The 22,666-nt window shown below is 42.5% G+C and overlaps 1 long non-coding RNA gene across 1 annotated transcript in view; it reads left to right on the forward strand.

Moving 5' to 3' along the window:
* The first annotated feature begins 8,478 nt into the window (after positions 1 to 8,478).
* Positions 8,479 to 22,666, forward strand: part of LOC148501818 (uncharacterized) — a 73,198-nt gene continuing 59,010 nt past the window's right edge. Inside the window, exons 1-2 of the long non-coding RNA XR_015870019.1 lie at positions 8,479 to 8,551; positions 14,064 to 14,490. This is a non-coding gene — a long non-coding RNA (uncharacterized LOC148501818). The remainder of the gene's footprint in view (positions 8,552 to 14,063; positions 14,491 to 22,666) is intronic.

The following is a 22,666-nucleotide window of genomic DNA, read 5'->3' on the forward strand; positions in this document are numbered from 1 at the left end:
CTCAACAGATGGATTCCTAACATCCCTAACACTGACAGATTATATAAATTTATCAAGGACTTACCTATAATAGTGCCCATTCCAATTTGTATTCTTGAGTGTTTATAGTATGCACAGGTGTCCGGTCCTTGGTTTCATTCCACAATCAGCACTGCACCAGTAGCATATCAGCCAGGTTATATCATATATTCTTACACCCAGATATCAACACCCAAGTTTTTTAACATTTGTTTTGATCGCAAAAAACACATTTGCTATTAGGTTTCATATGGATCAGTAGTGGCAGCTACAGTTGGAGACCATGATCATCATCTGTATATGCTCCAGCCTCCGTGTCACAATTACATGAACATACCCTTCTCATACCAGGTCTGCATTTGCACATAATTTCCTGCCCTGTACCATATTTCCAACAGTAATGAGGTGCAAGTGTCTGATCTGCACACGGACATAGAAGCACACCATTAATTGTATGCATGTGCAATAGAAATTTGTATATTGTATAGGGATGTGCACCGACCCCCGTGTTTTGGTTTTGGATCTGTATCTCCATGTGTTTTGGATCTGGATTTGGTTTTGCCAAAACCACCCCTTGCGTGTTTGGGTTTTGTTTTTGGATCTGTATTTTTTTTCTAAAGTGTATAAAAACAGATAAAATCACATCATTTGTTTGTTTTTTTTGTTCCTACAGTATTATTAACCTCAATAACAATAATTTCACTCATTTCCAGTCAATTTTGACCACCTCACAATATTGATTTCATCTGGTTTAGGCCCAAAATTTACACCAAGCTAGCTGGCTGACTAAGCTAAGCTGCAACAGTGGGCGGCACAAACACGTGGCAGTTCAACTTCCAACATGGCACATATGGATACATATGTTTTCATTAATCAAGAGGCCTGAGGGAGTTGGAGTATATACGTATGTAGTTGAAGGCAGGGACAGGAAGGGTTGATTGGTAGTAAATTTAAATTCATATTTTGATTCTGAAGCAAATTTATGAGGGAGGAGGGGAGAGCATGGGTAAACAATATGTCCAATGTTTTGCCCACAAAATCAACTTGATGGTTCAGAATAATTTTTTTAAATTATAGGGACATGCATATTACATCATGATAATTTGCTGCCCATCCTCTATTCCAGTGGTTCTCAAACTCGGTCCTTGGGACCCCACACAGTTCACATTTTCCAGGTCACCCAGCAGGTGCACAGGTGTACTCATTACTCACTGACACATTTTGAAAGATCCACAGGTGGAGATAATTATTTCACTTGTGATTCTGTGAGGAGACCTGGAAAACATGCACTGTTTGGGGTCCTGAGGACCGAGTTTGAGAACCTGTGCTCTATTCCCTTCCCATATCCTCATAATAAATGTAGTAAAATGAAGCAATAGGGGCCTATTAATCATATAATATTTGCGGTGTAATTAGCTAGTTAGTACCTTGATTGCCAGACTACATATTAGAGGCTGATAAAAGGAGTGGCAGTTTCCCTGGTCTCTCACTGCCTGGGGAGCAGGCTAGGGGATTGCTGAGAGACACTGTTTCTGATTGATGTAAGTGCTGTGCAAAAGTGTGATTTTGTTTGTGAGATTTATACTAGGTCCTTACAACCAGAAAGAGGGAACTTTCTGTTTAGTTAGAGCCGGACAGGATAGGATTTATTAATATGATTTTGTCTATTTAGCTACACACATAAAACAAGCTGCAGGTACTTTTACCAAGGCCTTGGACAATACTTACCTACTCTCCGAGAAGTGTCAGGAGACTTTCGATTTTTTGGGTGGTCCCCCACAACCCCGTCAGAATGGGTGGATCATTTGCATACCACCCCCTTCCTTGTGATGTGGGCAGGATGGGGAGATAATTACTGGGAATCGTATGTGTGTGGTTTAATGATGTCAACCGGGGCATGAAATGATTAATGTTCCCATTCTTTTGGGGGCTGGTTCTCCTTTAAATTAGCACTGCTGTTGAACAATACTATATAGCAAACAGAGGAGCAGTTTATATTTCATGTCAATGTTTAGTTCCTTAGATTGTGCTTCGTTTAATCTGTGTATTTTTCCCTGATAGAAATAATTCTATAATGTACAGTAGGACAGAGACAATCACAATGCTTCCGTCTTTTAACTAATACTGTGCATCTTTTATACCACAAGTAAACTACATTTTGCCATCATACTCTGCTTTTTTTCCCTGTAACAGTGACACAACATCACTGCGGGATGATGCCTGATTAAATGTTCAGGTGTGGCAACGAAACCAGGGTTGTCTTAACAGCAGTGTGGGCCCTGGGCAAAGCAGTGCACTGGGGGGCCCCTACCCACCCATTCACAGGAAAAAAATGTAAATGGTCAATAAAATTAAACCCTCCTGCATGCCCATCAGACCTCCCACACATGCAGAGAGACTCTGTCTGACTGTTCTGAAGCCGGCGGATGAAGTTAAACTGGGACTGAGGTGAGTTCTCGTCACCAGGGGGGGGATGGGGTGAGAGAGGTTAGATCAGAATACAGTGCACCGGCGGCCAGCTTATAAAAATATAATAAATTTACTAACTGGCTGCGGCTACAGGGGGGTGGGTTGGCAACTGCCCAACAAGCCCAATGGAGGAGATGGCCCTGAACAAAACTGTTGGGGAGATTTATCAAATCTCGAAGAAAGATAAACTGGGGAGAGATAAAGTATCAACCAATCAGTTTTTGAATTAGAAATTGTTTGGTTGGTATTTAGGGCCTTATTCACTACGGATCGCAATATAGCGTACGCACGCAGTTCAACTGCAATAGTATGCTAATCCATAGCGATCGCATCACTACATAAGGACGCCCACTTCACCTACACGAACATCCGTAATGGTTAGCAAGACTGCAAAAACAGTGGTACAATCGAGTACCATCGGACCCATTTGCAAAGTTAAAGCAGGTCAGACCTTACTCAGGAATTCCTAAATTCAGCACACACTATGAGGCCTCAGGCTGCATATGGTATCTCAGTGGATAAATTCTGCACGGCCCTGCAACGGCGTCCAAACGCACTGGCACGCCTCTGTTCGGCCAGCCAACCCCCGTCACTGCGATGGGTCTGTGTAGCCGCTGCGATCACAGTCCCGATCGCAGTGGTCGTATTGCGTACGCGCACTGTGATGCATGCGCAGTACGCAACAATCGCTGATTGTGTGCGTCTTGGCAACTGCGATCCTTGCTGAATCAGGCCCTTTATCTCTCTCCACTTTAGTATAGGGATGGCCATCGACCATCGATAGATTACAAATATCAATGGTTTACTACCGACTGTCAATGGTTTTGCCATCGATGGCAGAGAGCCATTGGAACCCGATGTTTTTTCTCTCTGCTCCCGACACGGAGCTTAGCCCTAACCCCTGGCGGTCCGCTAAGTCCCTGCCCATTTTTGTTTGGCCAGCGGCTTGCCAGGAACCCGGCAGCAGTGGCCATCGAGTGGTGCAAACCATCAATGGCTCACCATTGACTGATATTGTACAATTGATGGTTATCACTGATGGTGATCATCGATGGAAAACCACTGATGGCCATCCCTACTTTAGTATACTCTTAGGAATGTGTCTTGAATAACTTTATAAATATGTCAGAGTACATAAAAAAAAAAAAACCTCACAGGTAATTATTTATCACAAACCATATATCACAATGTTTCTAACAGGAAGTGAAGCATGAACAGAAGAGGCCACTTTATCTGAACATGCGACAAGCCTCATTGTGCATTGCAAGTGTTAAACAGTTCCAGATTAATTACTCTACTTGAAGTGGAGTTAAACATCTTTAGTTAAGCTGAGATGGATAGTATCCGCAACGTGACAGGTCACGGGAAGCTGCAATTGTGTGAGGCCCGTGCCTCTTGTGTCTCAGTTTATTGTCTTCCCTTGTTCACAGGACATTTTTTTGTACTACTACAATATCCCATGGTGATCACTGTGACCCGGAGACTGCACACTGTGACTTGCTGTTGTGTTCTTCAAAATACAGCTTAGCTCACTGTTCCAGAGTGATGAAGTGCTGGTGATGTGTAAAACTGCTCATATGACAGTTGCTCGACCTACAGTTTACAACAAATACTTATTGTCACCAGGATCATAAAAAGGGTGCATGCTGCCTGTGTTTGCATACAGCACCATCAGGATTAGTGATCAACAGTATGTAAGCAGGATTTTGTGCTTGGGAAGAAAAGACTTTTTCGATTAAGCAAAAATATTTTTGATATGCTGCTACCCATGTAGGAAATAGCAGAGCCACTGTCAGCCATATTGTGCTGCAGCTTACAGTACAGGAGAGCTGGTTGTATTGTCTTTTTCAGTTGATACAGTATCTTCTTTAAAAAAAAAAAAGTGACCTATACTGACTAATATTCATGATTTATATTGATGCAATACTGGCTACTACTGATTTGATAGGATGTTATGGTGTGTGTGTACTACTTAATAGTTTCCAGGAGGAAAACCTTAGGAGTTTTCAAAAATTATATTTTTATATCATATAATAACTGATACATGTGTGTTATCTACCATTTGTATAATCTTATTGGCACACAGTGAGGCATATTTATCAATCTTAAGGGGGGTATCCATTTAGCGATATTTGCAGACGATTGCACTATAACGACGTCGTTATCATGCAATCGCTTGCAAATCGCGCATGTATCGGGCACATTAAGGTCGGAAATGGTTTCCGACATCTACCATTGCTGTACATGCTGGTCAACCTGATGATCACGTCAGGTTCAGCATGTACGGGGATGATGGATGTCCCTACACTGAACGGCACATCACAGACATAGAAACGACAGCAGGATTACAATGTCGTAATCATGCTGTTGTTTCTATGTCTGTTAATGGATAGGCACCTTAACTCTGCTCTTAATAATTTGCCTGGCACAAATGCATGCGTCTGCAGATGGTTAGGTCTAGAACGAGGTGCTGTAAAGGATCTCTGACGTTACAACCACGTGACCCGCGGCAAAAGGGGGAGGGGCAAGGTTCAGAACAGTGGCCAAAAGTGTCCCCTCGTGAGCTCGCTTTGTTTGCCACGCAGGTTTATAGTCACCCTCTGGTAGCTGACCGGCCCTGTCGTAGTGGTCACATGGTTGTGACGTCAGAGTTCCTTTCTCCAACTTGGATCTAGCAACAACCGTCTGCAGACAGGAGTGCTTTACCTGACGTGGCCGCATCCCATGCGTCTGGGCTGGCCTGCTGCTTTCCTTTCCTGTACGGAGGGAATCCATTCTGCACATGTGCAGAACAGATCTCCTTCTCCTGCTACGACCCCCTGGGAGTGAAGTGACCCCAGAATGCTGTGCTAACGGCACTCTGTGACGCATGCGCTGTAACAAAAGTGCGAGGAGGGGAACATAGTTCCTCCTCCGAGCACATATATGCTGATCTCTGTATGTGCAGAAATCAGCAGCAGGGGGCACTGATGATCTGTCACCCCTGCCCCACATTGTGCAATAAGGTGAAGGGGTGAAGCTATGCCACAGGAGGGGCTTTAATGGGGGGGCAATTTTTGATCTGGAGGGGGGTTAGGGCATACTTGCCTACCCTCCCGAAATGGTCGGGAGCCTCCCGGAAACCGGGTGTCGCTCCCGACCCCCTGGAAGAGGGTGCAAGTCTCCCGACCGGCGCAGCCAGCCTGCACCCCCCCCTTGCGTCCGCTCCCCCCCCACCGGCGTCACCACTTACATGGTCAAAATGGCTGGGTCGGGGGAGCTGATGACGCGATTCGCGCTGAATCACGTCATCGTGGCCCCGCCCCCGGCTACACAACGCCGATAATATATGCATTGTGAAGCAGGGGCTGGGCCGCAATGACCCGATGGCATGGCCACGCCCCCTGTTCTGCCCCAAAACGGTCATGCCCCTTTTCCCCCCCACTGCAGTGCCGAGCTGGCTGCCTCCTCCCGGAAGAGGCAGCCAGTTTGTCGGCAAGTATGGGTTAGGGGTATTGGTTTTGCCCCACAAAACACAAAAACTTTTTTGGGCTGGGAGGGGGGTAGTAAAACAACATTTTACACTGGGGGCTATTTCTGATGGGGGTAATTTTTACAATGGGGAGCCTATGGACACGGGGGGGGGGTGCAAAACACCCCCTAGATTTGGGGTCAGGTAACTTTTTTACCTTTTACCCCAAAATATATTTAGATACGTCAACGTCACCCCCTTGATTTGAAAGGAAGGAAATCATATAGTAGTGCCCCATAGTTATGCCCCTGTAGTAGTGCCCCCATATAATGCCCCTGTAGTAGTGCCCCATATAGTGCCCCTGTAGTAGTGCCCCCATATATTTATGCCCCTGTAGTGCTGCTTGTACAAAAAAACAAAAACCCACTTACCTTAATCCCCGCTCCTGCATCCGCCGCCGTCCTGTCCACCCGGCTGCTCCTCGGAACTATGGGAGAGACATCATGACGTCTCTCCCATAGTGCGCATGGAGAGAGGCGGAAGCTGGAGTTCAGAAGAGAACTCCAGCCTCCGGCTAACGCGGCGCTGCAGGGAAGGAGCTGGGCGCCCGCTGGTAATAACATCTCAGCGGGCGTCCGGCTTAGAGCCTCCCTGCGGCACAGCCGGACATGCATATGAATCATTCTATATTATAGAATGATTCATATGCATGCCCAGCTGTCTGTCCATTACCCCCAGGAATTTCATTTTTTACCCCATGTGGGGTAATTTACCCCTGTTCCCTGACCACTGCCCTAGATATATATTTATATTTTTTAAATATATTTTTAAAAATACATTCCACACTTTATAAAATAAAAAAATTATACAATATCTAACCGGTTTGTCAGTTAAGTGGTTAATACATGTATAAATATATTAAGTATTCAGACATTTCTAACACAACTGAAAAGCAATTGAAAAGCAGGAGATATTAACCATTGAAGGATCTGTCCACATAACAAACTCCGAAAAATGTAGCTTTAGCACACTGTTCCCTATTGGGGCTGGAGATGGATCTTGTGTTCCCTCTTTGGTGTGCTGGAAAGACCCAGGGCCAGATTAAGGTTTGTGGGGGCCCCAGGGCAACTAACATGTGGGGCTCCTACCAATAAAATTGTTATTAAAATATGCTGGTGATTTTGTTAAAAGGTATACTGTGCAGATAATCCCAGCGCCACAAATGTATTAAATACACTGTAGTGGCCCCAGTTGACATTATACCATATGCCCCCACGTTGGTGATTTAGCTATGTGTGGGGGACTTCCAATGTGTGGGGAGACTCATGATTTTGAGGGAGTTCTTCTGGGACCTCACAAGAGTTGTCAACACTTTTGAATTATGCCCACTACAACCGCGATGTGGGCGGGCCTTAGAAGAGATTCGCTATGCATTGGATCACCATGGTGAATTGCGGCAGTATGCCACAGCTGGGGCTGCATTATTGAATTTCTCTGTGCCATGCCCTGCCCTCCACCCTTGGCCTTCCCGATTATGAGATTTCCAGGAGAAAATTTAGGTAAGTATAGTGTAAGAAGATGTTTAAGTGCCCATGCGCAGTACGGATGTTACCCAGGTCAAATTGATGCACAACTGTCTAACTCAAAATGTGCACCTTTGTGAAATTGGCTTAATTGGTCTCTATAGAGCTATATACACCCAACATACTGTAGTAACAGACAGTAACTGCATTTATCCAAACATAAACATCATATACATCCTATACATCTTATACATCATATACACCCTATGCATCTCATACATCCTGTACATCATATACATCTGATACATCCTATACATTGTATACATCCTATACATCATATATGCCTTATACATCCTGTACATCATATACAACTTATACATCATATACATTCTATACATCCTACCCGATCACGGGTCCCTATAGTAACCTGGTCAATATCGACCAGGTTGGCCAGCATGCACTAGCGATGGACGATAACGCTATTGTCAACATACGTGCTCGCGCATCGCAGGTCGTTGGCTACCGAAAAATGTACGCACCATTATGCATCTTATACATCGTATATATATTATACATCATTTACATCTTAATAGAAAGCTCAACATTTTATTAAACTTGTCATAAAATCAATAATAAGTAAAAACAAGGCACACTAGCAAATTTAACAAGAATGGAGTATGAAAATCACCATATAATTTATAGACTTCTGGGGCATTATGACCATGAGATTTTATATTTATAATTACATATAAGCTATCAGCAACGTTTTAGAAATAGTAATACTGTACATACAGAGTACATTTATTAGGTGATGGGTATTTTGGAGTAACACTGTCTCCAGTCAGCATTTGGGACCGGTAACCCGTTATTATTATTACTATTATTATTATTACTACTACTATTATTATTACTGTAGTTTCTGCAGCATAGGCAGAGTATATAAATCCAGGTTTGTGCCTGGTGAGCTTCCGTAATTCTCAGCTCCCTCCTCCTCCTCCCCATCTGCAGCAGCAGCAGTCAGGCTGCTGGAGACTGAGTATAGAGAAATCAATCTGCTGCAGGCAGCGGCGGTGTGAGCACAGATCAGGAGGTATGTGTGTATGTAGACACAGACATGTATGTATTATGGCAGCGCTTGTGTGTTGTTTATATTGTTGGTTCTTGCCAGCAGCCTGCAGTCAGATGTAAAGGGTTGCTGATACAATGTGTTAGTGCTCTACAGGAGGTTATGTGCAGATTATGTATGCATGTTATAAATGTGTCAGACAAAGGCTTTGTATGTGTCTAATAGCTGTATGTGTATATGGCCTGAGTAGCAAATTGGTGGAGATTTAGTTTTTGAGCATTATTTCCTGAGTATTTGTGTTTGAATCCCTTTTATAGTGTTTGCTTCTACTTGTCTCTAGGTTATTGGAATACTGAGAATTACTATTCTGAATGCCTTAAAAAGTATACCCACCCCACTATTGCATGTTTTATGTATACTTGTGTCTGTGGGATTCATGCACTGTGGTGATATTCCTGTTTGCATGAGACTCATCTGAACTCTCTTATAATGGAAAGTACTTGTTTTGTGTTCTTGAGTCCCTATGGATACAGAGTCGGTTATGTGTTTATAAATATGGAAAGCGGTTATGTGTTTGATGAAGGATTGACCATGTAGATTTGTGTGTCTGATAGATCTCTAGCATGCTAGGCTAGTCTGTGACATTTTAGCTGTTGTGGATGTTAGACTTGTGAGCCCATATCAGTTGTGGATGTTAGACTTGTGATTCCATATCAGCTGGGTGAGCAGGCAGTATACCTGACATATTCATACCTCTGTAGCTGCCACAAATATAAATCACCAGTGAAGTTCATCCTACAACTTTAATAACAATTTACAGGTTGAGTCTCCCATATCCAAAATGCTTGGGGACCAGGGGTATTTTGGATATTCTGTATATTGGAATATTTGCATACTATAATGAGATCTTGGGAATGAGACCCAAATCTAAACACCAAATGCATTTATGTGTTATATACACCTTATACACACAGCCTGCTGGTAATTTTATGCAATATTTTCAATAATTATATGGCTCAAACAGTTTGTGTACATACATGAAATCCATTTATTTCATATGCACCTTAAACACACGGCCTGCAGGTAACTTTATACTATATTATTAATTTTGTGCCTTTAAACAAAGTTCGGGTACATTGAATCATCAAAAAGCAAAAGTTTCACTATCTCAGAAATGTTAAAAAAAAAAAAATAATCTATATTTTGGAACATTTGGATTGGGAGGCAACTTGTAATACTGAAATTTAGACAGCATCCACTTAACACATGTTTAAAAACAAAACACACATAAACAAGTATGTATGTGTGTGTGTATATATATATATATATATATATATATATATATATATATAATTTTTTTTTTTTTTTTTTTTTTTCAAGCTCTTGGACTTTTATATAGGTAAATCAATGGACCATTAATGTCTTTTCAACTAGCTGGTGGGCTAAAATGGGATTGTTCTGTAGAAAGCTAAATGTAATGTTTGTAATTGAAGGGGCATATGTATCAAAGCTTGATGTGAAATAAAATTGTGAGATATATATCACCAACCAGTCAGCTTCTAACTTACATTTTGCAGGCTGTGTTTCAGAAATGATAGTTTGGAGATGATTGGTTGGTGATATATAGTTCACAATTTTATCTCACATCAAGCTTTGATACATATGCCCTTAAGTGTTTGAATGCTAGAGTCCTGTGTACACAGTATTTGCTCTGGTAATGTACATAAGGATGCAGTGTGTGATCAGTGTCATGAGGAGCACACACAGGACTCTTTTATGAAGCTAACACCACGTATACGTATAACCTGTATGCCCAGGACATGCTAAGATGCTTGGCCATTCACATTCCTGTTGAGGTGGCTCTGAGACCGGGAATTGCACCATGGTATGTGGTGAGGTGTAAATGTCACATCAAAGCTCTTCTCTTCTGTTTTTCTACTACAATGCTGCTAGGTTTGTCACATGGAGAGGCATCAGGACAATGTTTTATTACGCATTTAAAACTTATGAGTTTATACCTAGTGCACAATTTACTTAGATTAATAAACTTAGCTGAATTTCTCAAAACTTTTGGCCTGGGGGTGCCATGAATAATATGCTGATACTCTAGGGCGCTGTGATTCAAGAAATGTTGGAAACCACTGACTGAAACAAGTTGTGAAGGTCCTCACAGGGCCTATTAAAAGTATCCGTATTCAATAATCAAGAGACTCGGGGGTATATTTACTAATGTGAGAGTTTTTAGAAGTGGAGATGTTGCCCATAGCAACCAATCTTATTCTAGCTATTATCTTCTAGAAGGTGCTAGATAAATGTTAAGTAGAATCTGGTTGCTATGGGTAACATCTTCATTTATAAAAACCCACACTTTAGTAAATATACCCCTCAATTTCTTCTTTCCAGGAAAAATGTCCCTTACCCACAGTTCCACCCCCCTGGTTTGTGCGCTTAGGAGCAAATGTAGAGTAACTGCACAAATCGAGAAGCACCGTTGGACTAAAGCTGTCTGTACAGTGTGTCTTTGCCGCCTTGTGCTGTGTTAATGACCTCCAGAGTCATTTACAATGTATACATCTTGAGGTCATATGCCAGAGGGCAGTTAGTGTACTATATATCCTATTCTAGTATATGGTGATCTGCTTAATATTCATTATTTATAGTCCTCGCTGGAAAACGACAAATGAGGTGGCTTTCTTGTTTACGCTGATGTCCTAGATCAGATGTCTCAATGGGTTCTCCTCTGCACACTGCTACAGCGATGGGATCGATTTCAGCATTTGCATTAATATTTATTATCTCCTATTCTGTCCAGACAAACTGACACATACTGATAGGTAGGTTTTTATATCCGCCATGCAAGCTTTGCAGTATTCTAACATAATTGCATATACATTTCTCTGCTAAGCCTTTTCTTAGCATTGCTGGTGCTTTGAATTTGGGGTCCGGCCTACGGCTGCACACGTATGGGTGTTGATTGTGACCATTCAGTGCTTGTTTTGAGGCACATTGATCACAAAGTGAACACTTGTAGTTTTTAATGAGTTTCTTTTATTTGCTGCCTCATTCATGTATTCACCATTTAATTATTACATAGTAAGTGTTTTACTATTCCTTTTTAACTTCACACCCTGCAATGACCATACTATTATGGTGCGTACACACTGTACAATTAAAATGGACGATGTGAACATTAACGATATCTATCATATCGTTATCGTTCATATCGTGCATTTTTCGGTGTTCAACTACCTGCGATGCGTGGGTACGTATGATCGATATAATGACCCGTGCATGCCAGCCAACCTGGTCGATATCGTCCAGGTTACTATAAGGACCCGTGATCGCGGATCGCTTTAGTCGTTGGTGGTGTGCTGGATGATCGATATCGATTGTCCAGCACACCCAGGAGATTGAGCAACGATATAGTTGTCGATCGTCCTGTCTGTTCGCACCATTAGTCTTCCATACAATCCAATGTAAACTATGTTGAATGTGTGCGATGCATTAAAGATGAGTATTGGTTCTGTTAGTGTAACACTCATAATTCTGCACTACCCTAGATACTCGCAGAACAGCCTTTCAGTCTGGTGTTCACCTAAAGTTTGTTTGTCATGAAACTTATTTGAAACTAGTACGTGCCTTCTAGCAAAAACGGCAATATTGTGTGTGTGTGTTTTTTTTTTTTTATGCAGCATTCCATAAGCTTGTGGGCGAAAAATTACAGTTTAAATGTAGCAAGCTGCAAGCAAGCCTTATCGATTTTTAATAGAGTTAACCTTTTCTTTCATCAAACTGGCAAAACCTCTGTCTCAGACCCCACAGTATCAGAGAAATTCAAACCGCAGCAGCTGTCAAATCAGGGTGTTTTAGATCAAAGTTCAAAGCCCATTTTAGTTAGAGGAAAGAGGGATTTTCTCTGCAACTGCAGGAATTCTGAATTTGAAACCATGTGATCCTGCCCGGGTCAGGGAGGGTTAATATAAAAAATATAAATACTCAGCAGCTTGCCTAGAGTCAAACTGTGGATTAAAATTGTAACATTATTTCATTATTTATGGCCTTATTACAGATTGTAAGGGCTAGATGAACATGACCTCTCCCCGCAACAATAACTGCCAAAGATGATTAAATATTATACTGCTCTGCTTTATACTTTTTATTTTTTATTTTTATTTATTTATTTTTTAAATTAAGGATGTAGTTACATCCTGGCTGGCGATATATCGCCGCTTGGCAAAATACCGACACCAGCATCCCCTTACGCATCAGGATACCGGTGTCTGACAGCCAGCATCCCGAACGCAAGACGTCGGTGAGGGGTGGTTAGTCGGGAGTGTTGGGCTGCAGGGAGTGGGGGTTAGGGTTAAGGTTAGGCACCCCCCTGGATACTTAGGTTTAGGGTGCGGGGAAGGGGGGGGGGGGGATAATGGTTAGGCACCTCCAGGAAGGGGGTGTTTGGGTGTTAGGCACAACACAACAGGGGTGTAGTGGGGAAGGATAGTATACTTACCAGCCAGTTGGGATTCTGTCCTCTTCAGCTGCTGGTATTTCATACTGATTCCTCTTTTTTTATGATTATGTTTTTAGCAATATGATGAAATGTAACTTGTTTGTTAAATAGATTTCCTTATGGTTGTTCCAGAGTAGGTAAGTTTCTCCTGTGTCCAAAATATGATGATCAAATGGAATGGCTTTGTGATGCCTTTTGTTTAAGGAATGGTATTGTTATTCCTTTATTAACATACATAGAAAATTAAAGAGCAAATAAACTGTTAAAATACAATATACTTCTAATACCCCTTTTCCACTGCCGCAACAACCCGGGTTATTGCCGGGTCTACCTGGGTTGCGGCCCAGAGGAAAAGGGTCCCTGGAAAAGAACCCGGGTCGAGTGACCTTGGAATCTGACCCTGGTTGGGACCAGGGTTGGACCTGGGTAATGTTACAGTGTAAACAGCATGACCTGGGTCATGCCTCAAACCAGCAGATTGTCTGGCTTCAGTAGCGCTTGGAGATGACACCATCTCCAAGCGTCCATTGTAATGCCAAAAGACCCAGGTCTGGTGTGAACAGCTGGTCCTGGGACATAACCCGAGTCCAACCGCCAGTGTAAAAGGGGTACAATCCAACTCCAACCCATGTTCAGCCTGGTTTTTGGTGGAAAAGGGGTAAGTCTTCAGACTTCCTTTCTGGTTGTGTTTGTTTAGGTAGAACTACAATATTCTATGAAGCTGCTTAATATTATTTGCGTAAAGTAATGTATATTCGCTGCCTGCCAGTATATAATTGCTTGCTTCTTATTGGTTGCTGTGTACTAAGCTAATGAAGACCGCACATGACTGTATTGTGTTGTCCTCCTTTATTTACTGCATTCATTGCAAAACTATAATTGTGGCATTTTTCAAATGTTTTGGAAAGCTTTGCTATCTCCTGTGATTCCTGCGAGTGTCAGCACAGCACACAGCAAGCACTGCAATGCACTCCCATAAATTTAGTGCTCAGCCGTTCTAACGCCTGCTGCTCTCTGTTATTTCAGGTTGCCTCTGTGAAAATCTGACAGCAGTTCCTTCCACCCAGCCCATCCTCCTCTTCTACTTGGTAACAAAAGCCCAGCAGCATGGAAAGTCGCACTGGCATCTGCACATGCTGACAGGCATAGGGTCTCTGTACCTGAGCCATGTACTATGTAACAATGCAGCAGGGCTGATTTATGTTTTAGTACCAGTCAGTGCCTGAAAGGGAAGTGCAATTTTTATTATTATTATTTTTTTTTTTTTAAATATATATATATATTTATTGTTTTATCACATCAACGTAACAAGGACTTTTGTAAAGAGTTAATTATGGCTGCAGTAGAAGCTGGAACAACCATAACCAGCCGTCTGAAGAACCTGCTTCGGTCTCCTTCTATAAAGCTGAGAAGACACAAGCCTGGAGCAAGGAAAGAAGATATTGGCAGCAAGGTGGGTTTATGAAGGGTCTGTGTTAGGGGATCAGTCTGTCGCTGGCTGTGGTCATGTGACCAGCCACTTTCTCTAATCTGTAGTGTTAATTGTTTTCTGGACACATTACTGGCCATGTTTATTGTGGGGCTTTTTATACAAAGGAAGTGTACTACTCTGTCTGAGTGGTAGAGTGCATTTTCTATATTTGCTTGCTATGTTGCTTAATCTGGTTCTTTTTGTCTTTCGCTGCATTTAATAACATACATGTTTGGCTCCTGAGTTGAATGACTGGCGTTTTACATTATTTCTAATGCCAGGCATCCTCACCTGACAATCTCCAATTTTGATATGTTACAGGAAGGTTGGAGAGTGCCAGACTAACTTTGGGAATATCTTAGTTTACAATATGCAATAGTAGCAAAACTATGGCCCTCAAAGTGGGTGGGTGCAGCTGTCACCGACACCTTAGTGCCCAGTCAGCAGTTGGGGACGATCTTCAAACTTTGTCCACTTGACTTGGAATGACCCCAACTCATTTTTGTGACGCAAAGTGGCTGTGATATTGTCTACTGTAAACATACTGTTTGATGTTCTAGGATATTAAATTTCCCTCATAAGTGTTGTTACCGAAAGCCATGCTTTTCCTACTGTATTTTTACCGCTGGTAAAGACATGTAGTTCTGTAATGTGAATGGACCCACCTCGTCCATTTATCCGCACCCTCCTTGACCACAAGTGCTTGTTACCCACCTCATACTTGAATGCAGGAAGGCCCAATACTACGGGGGTGCGAGCGGTACGCCACACAGAGGGCAGGGCTCTGTGGATTTTATGGTCTCTGCCCTATGGCCCTTGCTTCTGGCCAGCAGGGTTCCTGGAATGGCACCTTGCAGCCAGTATCGCTGGGGCCGTGCCGCCTGGACCGCCTTTGGACACTACAGGCAGGCACATTGCAGTGTATACAGCTGCATAGAGCGGCTTCTAGGTGCTGGCTGGCTCCGCCCCCTATGCATGACATCATGTGCAAAGGGGGTGGAGCCCCCTCTTGATGCTCATTGAAGCCCTGTTACAGCACTGAATGCAGATCACAAATCAACTGAGGGGATTAATTGGCCTAAGTGTTCTTTGCAAAATGAGAAAAGAGTCCTTTGTCCCCCTGTACTCAGTGGCGTTTATGCCATTTGTGACATCACTCATGTTAAAGTCGCATTAATAGACCTGCAGTCTGCATGTTACTGTATAATATAAATTAAATCTCTTATTTATACTTGGCTAAATATGGCAGCCATGCTCTCACATTTCTGCTGCTGGTTGCCATGTTAAGGGGATGATAATTCTATAATTAAACAGTACGGCTCCTTTATTCTGATTGGCTGCTATGCTGCCATTAGATTAATCTGTGTACTGCGTGTTCGGTAATCTAATAGAGTCTGGCTGCACCCAATTCAGTTTTTCTGAATAAGCCATAGTGACTGACACTTGGTCAGACTTGCTTTGTAGAATTGCAGTGTCTGGATTGGGTGATTCATATGCAGGGCCAGTGATACTGAGATACAGACATTAGCTGCTTTTTATCCTGCATCAGGTCCTCTGAGGACATGGCACATGTAGGGAAAAAGAACCCACCAAAATGTGCTGCTAGTGTAATTAACAAAGTTACAACTTCCTTGATGGGATCCAGTCTACTATATGGGCAGGCGTGATCTGAGTCTTGCAAATTGTTCTGGGTGCTGACCTTTGGTACACTTCCAGTAAGAATAATTGACGCAGCATGGATCAATGTTTGTGCTTCCCCCAGTCCTGCTCTGTTCAGTGTCTTTCATTACTGGGTCTTGCTCAAGGCTTGTTCATAAACGATTAATACCAACACCATACAGTATATGATCCTATGCGACATCTGCTTTTGTACCTGCAATTTTACAAATAAAAATGTGCTAGCCATACAGACATTAGGGGGGTTTATGCACCATTGCAGGTAACTGCATTGGGGTTGATGCAGCGTTGACCATTCGCCCGCTTGCGTAGCATGTCTTGTGTGTATCTGCTCTGCGCAGAACAAGCACGTGTGAATGCAGCTATGCTGTTTGGAACAATCCTTGTAACTGAAGAGGCAGAATTGTTGTAGTAAGAGGCTTCTCACACAGATGTGTCCCTCATACATTCTTGCTGCGGCTGCACCAAACATCCCCCCTCGATGCGTCGGTCACCTGCGACTTGTCTAGCACTAGACGTCTTTTGTGCCCGAAAATGCATCTTGGTCCCAAACAAGCAGACTCTGTTGATTAAGTTGATATGCGACACTTGTATATCTGTGTGCGACTGAGTCTCTGAATCCTGTATACGAAGTGCTTCATTGCAGTGGCTTTTTCCACATCCTGTTCCGTTGTGCTTTGTATACAACCTAATTCACACACCGATATACAAGTGTCGCATACCAAATGAATGGCACAGTCTCCCGGTGCGTCCTAGTACATCACATTGCAACTAAGATGCATTTGCAGGCGAAAAATAGTTCGCCACTAGTAGTCGCACAGGTCCTGGCGGCTCACACCAGGTATCTCGCTCCACATAGAGTTTAGTATTCCTGCTAGGCTGTTTTTAGTTGGCGCTGCGCCCTGCCTGATTTGAAAGCGCTACAATGTGCCCTGCTCTTATGGTGGTACCCCTCTGAAACAGCCGTCCCCACCCACATTCACACTGAATCTAATCACACTGTGACTTTGAAAGGGGGCGAGTCTCGAGGACACACCCCCTTTTCTGAGTGACTGCACCCCTTCCTCGAACGCATGCAGGACTTTGTTAGTAAACAGTGTATTCAGGTTAGATGTATGAGGACACATCAGTAGGCAAAGTTCACATGGGGTGTGCTCACGCTATTTGCAAAATCCACCGGTTAGTGCTCTGATGATGGCTTGTCGGGAAATAGCCGCATAAGCTGGCTAAGCAAAAGCGTAAGCCTCTTGGATATATCTTGGGTGTGGAAAAGCACTTTTATTTGCAAGACTGTTTCTTTCCATTTTACTTAAAATTCTGCAATTGCCCCATCATTCTTTACAATGATTAGAAATTTTTGCTCAAAATTGAATACATAAACATCATGGACATTTATGCTGAGACACAGAGCCAGGCCCTGCCTTACAGAAATGGATCAATTGCCCACAAAAAAACAGCCAGTGTCACACAAAAAAGGAGCAGTGAGCCAGGCTGATCATTATGTCTGTAAGAATTGAGTGCCAGTGGTTCCCAGCAGGCGCTCTGGGGAAGGGACTCCACCATAACCCATGACTGCTTATCGTGTTTTAACCTCCCACTTACCGGAAATGTAAATGTGCAGTTTTACAGACTTAAAAACAATGACGCTTGTTTTGGTATTGTGATGGGTCAAGTGTCTGGGATTTAGGCATTGTTGTGATCCTAGTTAATTGTAATCCAGTAGGATACGGGTGTTCTGGATTAGGAGGATACTCAAATTCTAGGAAACCTGATTTGTCTGGGAAGTCCTTTCTTCATTCACCTTTTTGGTAACTTATTACATGGTGGTATTATCCTATCAATGTTTTCTTAAAGTCCAAGATACAAGTTTTATTCACAATAACCAATTTATATTTAGGGGGGATTTTGATTCTTTTTGGTGCCTGGTGGGAGCTATTTAATTGCTTCTGCTGATGGGTGCAAATGCAGCGGGCACCCATATTTCTGCTCACAATCTCCTGAGTTGGCAATCAAAAATGCGTCAGGTTTTTGGGCACCCAAGCTATTGTTTGGGCACACTAACCAGAGCTTAGACGATTTACACAGCTAAACTTGGTGCATTTGGCACAACAAGGAGTATATGTATCAAAGCTTGATGTGAGAGATATCACCAACCAATCCGCTTTTAACTTACATTTTGCAGGCTGTGTTTAAGAAATAAGTTTGGAGCTGATTGGTTGGTGATATATATTTCACAATTTTATCTCACATCAAGCTTTGATACCTATGTCCCCAAGTGTGATAAGTAATGGGTGCCCACAGCACTTGTGCCCGCAAGTAAAAGTAATTTGTGTTGAGCTGCTGAAAATGTTAAATCTAAAATTGTGTCTCCCTGTAGTGTGGGCTTTTCACATTATGGTGCCTTTCGCATGGTAGACCAAGATAACAGATTGCACTAATCGGAGATGTTACCTGCTTCGTTGGCTACTGGCTTCACCAAGCGAAATGGTTCTTTTTAAATGATTGGATGTTTATATAGAATATCTCCTTCTGCTAATGAAATTGAACTGTATTCTGACTCGTGCTCACATTGCACTATGTGGACACTAGGGGAAACTGTATTTTAGATCTTGCTGTCCTTTTAATCAGCATATATTTACGACTACCCTCTTAACGACTGCAGCCAGAATCAATAGACAATGCTCACTATGTCCAGATGCCCCACTCTGAATTAATTTTAAACTGCTCTGGCTTCTAGTACTATTAGTAAAAGAAGTGTGGGGAAATAAAATGTCTTGAGGTAGGGTAGTGTATTCTAATAAGCTGTTGAACATAGATATGTTTCCTTTAAATCGAGTCTTGGATATGGAATTGACTTGTGCTAACAAATCTCAGTGGGATAGACGTTGGCTTCTCTAAGCTGAAACCTGGGTTCATGGTCTATTATCCTGTTATGTTCTTTTGGCTATTGTTAGGCTGCAACTTTAGGAAGGGATTAGTTGAGCTTTTCAAGAAATACGGCCTTCAGGAAACTGGACAAAATACATTTGTGAACATTAAGATACTGTTTTGTACAATGCTTTATTGTAGGTAACAGATCCTATAGGGGGACTCCAACATCTTCCTTAGAGGCCATGTCAGATGCACATAAAAGGGTTATCTGGATCCGTTTTGGCCAACTTGCGTCCAAATCTGCATCTGCCCCTAGGTGTGCAAGTAATCTGAGATTTATGTATATTCGATGTATGAGATGAGATTGCCGTCACAGGATTTTCAGCCTAGATAATCAGTTAAGTAATGCCTCATGTAGTTAATGCTGGTAGCCCCCCCCTCTCTCCTTCCAATACGGACTAGTGTTCATTCTAGCACCCTGCACCTATCCCAACCCGTGCAGTTCCTTTTTCCTTTCTGGGGTGTCCCTCTCTGCTCTGGTGCTTCTAGCACACAGCTGATGCAACAAAACTTCTGATATAAAGACAATCGTGTGCTAGAAGCACCAGGGCAGAGAGAGAGACACCCGAGGCAGGAAAGAAGAACAGCACGGGTTGGTGCCGGGTGCTAGAATGAACACGAACTCAGAGATGGGCTTTATTTCTTGGTGACCAAAGGGAGGAGGCTGATATCTGGATGGATTTTTTTTAAACGGAGCTTCTGAACCTTAAGGTGCCCATACATCTGCAACGGATTGTCGGTATGCGATCGGAAATTTCCAATCGCCCACCATCGATGTTCAGCGCTTTGTCGCCGGATCGCTGACATTTGACATGTTAGTTGTCCCCGAATTGACGATCGCGATTATATTTTGATCGCGATCGCCAAAATCCAACATGTTTGATTTCTGCGGTCCTGCGATGACTGGTTGCAGAATAGCAGGGTCGCGGCAATCCATCGCTGATGTATGGGGCCCATTACACTCTGTAGAAAGTAAATGAATAACTATATCCTAATTAGGCATTTTTGTGGCGGTATGTGTGATATGCATACAGGCTTTTATTCAGGCTCAGCTAGAAATGGTAGACTTTTTACAACTGCGTAAGAGATTCACTATTAAAATGATAACTTGGGTTATTTCATGTACTAATGTAAGCTTTGTATATGTTGTTGCTGCAGCCATTGCTACGCTGCCTTTTATGTAGACATTAAGTAATTGTGTTTTGTGTTTTCAAAACCCTCCAATGAAAGTTGTGAAAGTCTTGTCTGCTTGTAAAAATGTATCAAACCAGTGTCATCAAGGAGAGATTAATTAACGGACATGAACACCAGCCAAATAATTTGCTTGCTATGAGAACCTGCTCCCTATAGCTGACATTTTTTGGCATGGTCTCCAATGCTGCTTGTTCTGGATAAGGGCTTCATCGATAAATTGGAGCACTATATCTACATTATACAACTACCTTTATAAAATCGTTATTTATTTATTTTTCACCTGCTCTACCCCATCATTCCTCATACATTGCCTATCAGCATTCCTGATATGCCACCTGCTGACAGCAGTTATTGAGTGTCTTCTATAATAGGATAATTCTATCAAAAAAATGGAAAAAAAATTAATTTGTGGCTCTTAAAATACAAGCCAGTCCTAAAGGCTACTTACCTGTGTGCTGGTGTTCAGACTCTCCAGCGGATCCCCATGTGCCACTTGTGCCCACATCTGCTAGCTCCTGTCTGTGGAGTGGGCAGTGGCTCTCTGTAAAAAGACTAGGCTATTCAGAGCCGCTGCTTGTCTGCAATTCTAGCCTGTGGGACTTTAAAGAGCAATCATTTTTATGCAAAAACTCCTTATTTTGCATTTACTTTAGCGTTCTGGGACTAGCCAACGGTGACTTTGAAAAGTTGCCACTTTATATGCCCACAGATCCGTAAGAGTGAGACAGAACTCACTGGTCTTTCTTTGTGTCTGTCTTCTAACCAGTCTTTCTATAGACCTCACATTTCCAGTTGGCGTGTGTAGTGGCCTATGTAGATCCTGTTGGACACCCTGAATCCACGTAAGTAGCCGATTGGGTTGTAATGAGAATTTTCATCCCAATCTGAATTTTCTGTTCTGGTTTGAATTATCATTTAAGGGACGATTAGCTAGACTCTCAGCAACTGTGTTTTATGGTGTCCAGCTCTCTCTCATTCTGGCATGTTTTAAAGGAGCACATGTAGTAAATCAGATCAGAGTGTTTACAGCTGCAGGAGATGAATGTGATGACTCTGTGAGAGGCAGGGACCTGTATACTGTGTTCTTATGGAGAGGGCTGCATTGATTGGCAGTGAGAGGAGGAATGGAGACAAGCAGGAAGTCAGACTGAGTTATGTAGTGTTAGTAGCTGGGTTTCCAATAACCTGAGGCTCCTATGGCACTGGTTTACGTAAGCTGTTTCTCATATACTGTGTCTGCCAGTCCTAGGGACAAGTTATATAATATAATTCTAGATCTGTGGCCAGGTCCTCCTTATTTCCCACTTGTAGAAAACGAATACCACAGCACCAATAGAATGAATGTGTAACGCTATGGCAGCAATGGGTTAAACCCTGGCGCAAAGCAACCTTCATGTAGTCGTGTGTATCTAAAAGTGCAGTTTAAAATCTATATGTATCGAAAAAAATAAGGCTGCAGCTTTGGGAGTTAATGTCACCAAAAGGGATAAATACTGATAATGTGCGCGAAGTGTAAAACTGTATTGCAGTGTATTGCATGGTACTGTGTAAATGTCCAATAGTGTAGATGGTTCATGTTTAAACATAATGTGCAGCACGAAAGGAGTGAGGATGCATGTATTACATCCTGGCACTAAATTATTATTTTTTATAAAGGCATAAACTGTTACAGTTACTGCTATTTTGAGTGTGTGTATGTTGTGTTGTGATTTTGCATGTTAATTACAAATTGAACTTCAGGCCAGGAAGGTTTAAAGGTCGCCATATACTAGACCAACTGTCCAACTAAACCGGTGCTCCACACACCTAACCAGCTTCTTCTTCAGACCAGCCAACTTCTCTCCAACTAGTGATGTCACAGAAGTAGGTGGACAGTCTGCCTACTTCTCCATGGTTTTGAATAAATATTTGGGCTTTTCTTAAAACAAATGATTTCATAAAGCTTGGCAAATGTTTTTTTTTTTTTTTAATTTTACAGTGAACTACAGGTGCCAGCATGGTCCGGCTGCAAAGGCAAGCTGGCACTTGAAGAACCATAAGTGCATATTCATGGCAGTTCAGCACATTCAAATATGGAACGATTAGGGCGTAAATATAATTGCACACCACCATTGTGACTGCTATAAGTTAGTTAACAACATAATGTTATGGTTATAGTCAAAATATAATAGACTATGGCCCGTATTCAATTTGGAGCGAAAAGCTGAGATCGGCGAAAATTTTGCCGATGACGTCATTTCGCCAGGCGGAAAAGTATCGCCGTATTCAATTTCAAAGACTTTACGCCTAGGCGGAAAGTCAATGCAATGTAATAGGCGAAACAGTTTCGCCTATGAATAACAGGCGGAAAAAAGTG

This window comes from Taudactylus pleione, unplaced genomic scaffold (assembly GCF_031769625.1).
Source record: "Taudactylus pleione unplaced genomic scaffold, aTauple2 ptg000501l, whole genome shotgun sequence".
Taxonomy (NCBI): Eukaryota; Metazoa; Chordata; class Amphibia; order Anura; family Myobatrachidae; genus Taudactylus; species Taudactylus pleione.